Here is a 6,000-nt window from a genome sequence, read left to right as displayed (position 1 = left end):
GACATGGGCTGGGGCTGGTGTAATGGTTCTCATCAGAAAGGGATCTACTACTTACCATTGGCCATCATGAACTAGTTGTGTCCCTATTGTATTCTATGGAAACTCAGATCAACATATTGGGCTGGGATATTATGAGCAAATAAAACATGACCATTTATTTACTGACAAAGGCATAGTGTGTTCCACTCCTGGGGTGTATCACATCTGAGCAAGTGTAGTGCTGCAAACGCTGTGCACCCCCAATGCACAACAAATGATCCTAGTATACCCCCAGTTGTTCCTCTAATAGCTGCAAGTGCTGCTATAATGTGTACATAGGATAAAAAGTCACACATTTCAGTTGCCCACAGAATTATTGTTCAGACCAGCGGCACGCAAAGAAGTGGCACCAGGAACTTTTACCAAAATACATCTAGATGTGGCAAGAACACAACAAGACAAGGTGATCTTACAGAGGGTAGATGAGGATGGTATTGAATGGCACACCGTCCTGTGTATTGACACCACCCAATGCTTGACTTACTTGACCGATTAACACCTTTTTGATGATGACAAATGCCATAGGCAAGATGGTGTTCGAGATCAGCATATCATTGAAAGGGGCCCCCAGGGGTCCCTAACGTCTATGGAAACAAGGCGAGTCACCACACATGATAGATACGATAGACACGAGGTTGTATTCCCAAAGCTAGGGTTTATTGCAAAGCAAAAGTCTCAGTTGACCAACTCAGTCTCACGCCCCGCGACGTGTATCTCTAGACCTCGAGGGACGCAAGAGAGTGAATTACGTACATCAGTTACATATATACAAAATGCATATCAAACAATCAGCTATGACATGTTTAACACCCCCTTTTAATGGGTTTCTTTGAACTTGGTGTGATGATGGACATCTCCAACAACTATGACACCTTCAAACATCTATTCTAGTAACAATTTGCAATTTGTGAGTGCGGAGGCATCTTTCAGTTGTTGAATAGAACACTGCGCTTCTGTTCTTGGAAGCGAGCTACATACGGGGGGGAAGAGTTGCATTCCAAACCTTGCTATCTATTAGGTGCTATTCGTGTCCTGGGAGCCGACACGCTTTAGCGGGCTCAGCAAAGCGGGGCCATAAGAAAAGCATAATTCAAGCATTTAGCTGTATTATTCTAACATATTCTACCATATAACGAGACTGGCTGGCAGCTGTGAAATGATTAAATGCCCTGCAGCTCTGCTTCAAGGCTACATTCGGGAGGGAGCAGGGCATTCTTCCTGGCGCTGCCTATGTTTGTGTTTCAACGAACTCTTGTTATCCTCACGGCCCTGTGGCCTTGTCCTTTTTACGTGCAGACAACAATGTTTTACAGTCGAGCAGTGTAAGCGGAAAATATACTGCGAAGCAATAGGAACAGAAAGCAATGAGCAATGGTTAGAAAACAAAATGGCGATTCTTGTTACATCAAAATGGCCTTTCATTGGCAAACTCGAAAACCTATATTCTGTCATATCGTGCATGAGACGGTTGGCCCACGGCCACCAAAATACATTTGCGGTCACAAAGTAGAGGTATCCATTTTTCTAGACTGACAAACCCTCCTTTGGCCGTATGCCAAACGTCTCATCTATTTATTGAAACCTCCTCTAGTGATGATGAGTCTGAAGTACTTATGTCTGAATTTTGCATGCTATATTAAACATCATTGTCTTCATCAAAATCTATTGCCATCAACTCTTTTACTGTTCACATCTCATTTGGGTCTTGGTCAGCTCGACCATGAGGTTGTTTTTTCTTTGTCATCATATGCATACATCCTTCCGTACATCCCTCAGTTACCTCAGCGCAAACTATTGGTAGGCAATGTATGCAACAACAGCACATTAGGAATATTTCAAACACCACTACTAATATTGAGATCAACTTACATCCCCAAGAACGTAGTATTCCCCAAAACCAAGATCCTATTCCTCAGCTTACTTCTCCAGTAGGGAGTTCAGAGCTTAGGACATGCATTTTCTTTATTGCTTCAAAGATCATAGGGGAATAGTCATCGACATAAACGCAACACACAGATCCCACTATTTTGCAAATTCCCCCATGATCAACCAGAATCACATCGAGAGCCATTCTATTTTGCAGCGTCATTAACCTGATTCCTCTTTCTTCCAACGTCATGTTAAATAGTATATCTGTTGTTGTATTTATGGTATTTTTTAGGATTCTGGACAGCTGCCTTATATTATAGGAGTTCGCTATCTGCCCTAAGAATGGAATGAATGATTTTGCTACATCAGTTGCTATTAAAACACCCTTGTCAGTCCTTTTGACTCTAGTTCTGGATAGTCTGGCCATGTCTGCTGTTTCTAAGAGGAATACTCCTGGGAACAGTAGTCCTAGGTAACATGTACCTCCCCAGTTTCGGGGCAACCAAGGATATGCTTTCTCTCCACATATAAAATAAACTGGATCACCTACATATACTGGTTCTATTTCCCATTTTAATACCACTGTATTCATGCATCCAGTATATGTTCCGACTGAAAAAAGCCTTTCTTTTTTAGACAAAAAGGGACAGTTCTTGGGCTATAATTCACTGTGTAAGATGGGGGGATTGCGTCTTTGTCCCCTTCTGTTCTTACACGAAACATCATTACAGATGTCTTTTCTGGTGGGGACAATCGATCTCATCTATTTTGTCGTGTTATATGACAACTACATAAAGCATCTTGTGTTTACAACTACATAAAAATGGAAAAGATGGCAGAAAACCCTGACATGAAGCACATGGTGTTGCACTTTGAGAGGGAGGGACCGCAAACGGGGGAGATGGCATTCACAACAGATGATAAGAACACTTGCCTCAATGAGTCAGGGCACACATACCCTGGTGTAGGACTTACCCATTAATACACATTGAAGGGGCTGTTTTCTTCAGAGATGAATGGGTGGAGGAAATGATGAGCTGCAGGGTAAAGGAATTGGCAGGATTTGAGCCTGAGGTGGCAACTGCCATTAGAACATCATGTTTGAAAGCATGGGAGGGAAATGCGCATGCTTTCACTTGGATAAGACATGACAAAACACCTGTCACAATACAATAACTCATGCATCCTTCTCTGAGTTGCAGAGCATATGGCAAGATCTACATGGGAGAGAATGATGATTGCATCAGGACGGTGGAGCTGCCCAGGATGCAAGAAGAGATCTATTTTATTATGGACCTTTGGTGGGCATGTGGGCCACACACCTATCTCCAGTTGCCACCACATTGGGCCAGTTCATGTCCCCTCGTTGCACTGCACACACTAGCCATGGTGTTGCCTCATTCAGATGTTGACCCTCTCAATGTTCATACTATTGATATGATATGATATGATATGGTATGATATGGCATTTATAACGCGCCTATACACAAGTGTTTAAAAGCGTATTGCCAAACTTTCTATCGATGCATGTTCTCTAATCGCACATTCATTCCCCAGACTATTGATAACTCATGGCTTGCCCACTGAAAACGATATAGGACATTTGGGACCTAGGCGTACCATTGAAGGACTGTTGAATGCTAGGTATAGACACTCCCATTCTAGCTCTGCTGGTGCTAGCATGGTACAGGAAGAAGGAGCATCCCACAGCGGGAGTATAAGAAGGTGGAGGCAGAATAATTCTACACCATGAAAGTCATCAAAATTGCTGCATGATATTCCAACAGAGTTGAAATTATTTTATTTGACCGGTATATGATTTTCATCTCTTTAAGCACCATGGCTTCATGCAGCTGCAAATGCTAAGTGGCTTCAGATCACCAGGTGCAAGCCTTTGCAGCTAGCAAATGCAACACAGAGGGGTGTGAATGCAATACGAGAGGAGCTTAGGGCAATGAGATTGATAACCCTGCAAACCAGGTACATCTTCGAACTCTTGACAGCTATGCAAGAGCGGATTTGTGCAAAGATTGGTGCAAGCTGCTTCTCCCTGAAACAAGCTAAAAATGAGCAAAGCAGTAGTTTAAGGGCAGCTTTAAACACTCTGCATTAGTTGCATACAAATATGGAAGATGAAAATAGCAGGGTCATCAAGGAAGACTGGTATGAAACAATGTTTTCATGGCTACCCACGTGGTTGGCTCACGTCCTGAAGGTATTGGTCAATGTCCTCGTAGTGGTGCTCATCATTCTTTGTACCACCTTAGTAGCACTGGGTTGTTGTATGCAGGTGGGAGAGAAGCTGTGAAACAGTGTAGGGGGAAGGGAAGGCTGTTTAATTTGGGAGCAAAGAAGGAAGAGGGGAAATGGGGGAAAAGGAAAGCTATGCTGGTAGAGGTGAGAAAAATGGTTGATAGCACAGATGTACTATTTACAGAAATACCAGATACTGAAAATTATGAAAAACACTGGGATAGTTGTGTAGAGGAGGGCCCAAATAAAGCCTGGGCTCCCATTGCCCATTTTGAAGTACCAGGAACAATCACAAGAAAAATATGTGACGTATGATGAGCAAATAAACCAGCGCAGAGCTGCAGTAGGGCTCTGCTCAGTACCCATCAGAAGAGCAACACCTATTGAAGTACCAATACCCATACAACCATGGACAGAGTGGTATCCATTCAGAAAACCCTAACATCAAATGAGACGAAATGAAGATTGCCTAAGTACCGTCCCAGAAGAAACCAAAAAGGTGTTAATGGAAGATGAATGGTGACGTCACGAGAGCCTGGACGGACTCACAGATAGAAAAAATGACGAAGTAAGAATGACACAAGGGGACGAAATGCCATGAGAAAAGAGATTGTGAGCTTAAAGTGATAGAAAGCTATCAAAGCGTAAGAGAGTTAAGCTGTAAGCAGGATGAAGATATTCAACCAGCTAATGCCTGTACATATGCTTGAAACCGCAAGAAAGCTAAGAAAACAGTGTGGCTTGCTATGCTAAGTAGAAGAATAGCGCGACAAGCGCCCTTGTACATAATCTACCTCAAAACAAAGCACATTATTATAAGTGCGATTCCACTTTGCACGAAAAGCAGAATCAACTCAGGTTACTAGAGGCCAAACAAGAAAAGAATCATATTCTAGCAAAATGAAAAGAGACGGCTGAATCGAAACTCAGCAGATGCACCTCATGCCAAGAGAGCCAAGGTCATACCAATAGAAGGAACGAACATTATCTACATCTAATTGAAACTTAAGAACAGAATATCCTGTCTTTGAAAGGTCAAAATAAGGAAGTGTAGGCAGGTGGCAAGCCAAATAAGAAACGAATTGAGAGAACCTAGGAAAATTCACGGTGTCTGCATCACGTGACCATCCGAGCAAGGAGAACACAAGTTCACACCTACGCTTGGCATCCGCCCAGGAGAAGATATCGGAACTTTCCCAGACAGAAGATGCAGTTTCGAGGCCAGCCACAGTAACATAATTGACACATTGTTGTTGAAGTGATGATTGATTGTAACTTTAAATCGAGGAAGGCCGGGTAGCTGAGGGGGCACCCTGATCCTGACTGACCATTCTGCATGCTTCTAAGTAAAGTGGAAATGCATGAATGGGGTTGGTGCCAACCCAATCACAATGGTGCCAACCCAATCACAATGGACCAAATAATCTAGGGTCCTATAGTTAGTAGAACCAATGGGACGTTGCACTTTTAGTGACGAATACAGTAGTCATTTTGAAGGAAGGGCTTAGGCGGCCACCTGACAGTATTTATCCAATCCCCTCACTCCGTTACCATATACAGATAAAGCTCCTATATTAAAGTTAACTTTTCCAAACCAATAGAAATGCTTATTAACTTTTGAGTGTTACACGTCACATATGACAAATTTTCAGTATAAATGATGTGTTTTTTATGAAGTTCATTGGAGTTGAAGTGAGACGGAATATCGCATCACTGCTGATTGCCATGACTCCCCGTTTTTGTACTTGTCATTAAACGGACTCTCTTTGCCAAACCATTGAGTTGTCCTTCTTGATCGGTGTTGGAGTAATAAATCTGAACCCCCACCCATCTCAAGGT

Source organism: Ambystoma mexicanum, chromosome 2q (assembly GCF_040938575.1).
Source record: "Ambystoma mexicanum isolate Mex_15411 chromosome 2q, UKY_AmexF1_1, whole genome shotgun sequence".
Lineage (NCBI taxonomy): Eukaryota > Metazoa > Chordata > Amphibia > Caudata > Ambystomatidae > Ambystoma > Ambystoma mexicanum.
The sequence above is the reverse complement of the archived record's forward strand: the minus strand, read 5'-3'. Positions refer to the sequence as shown.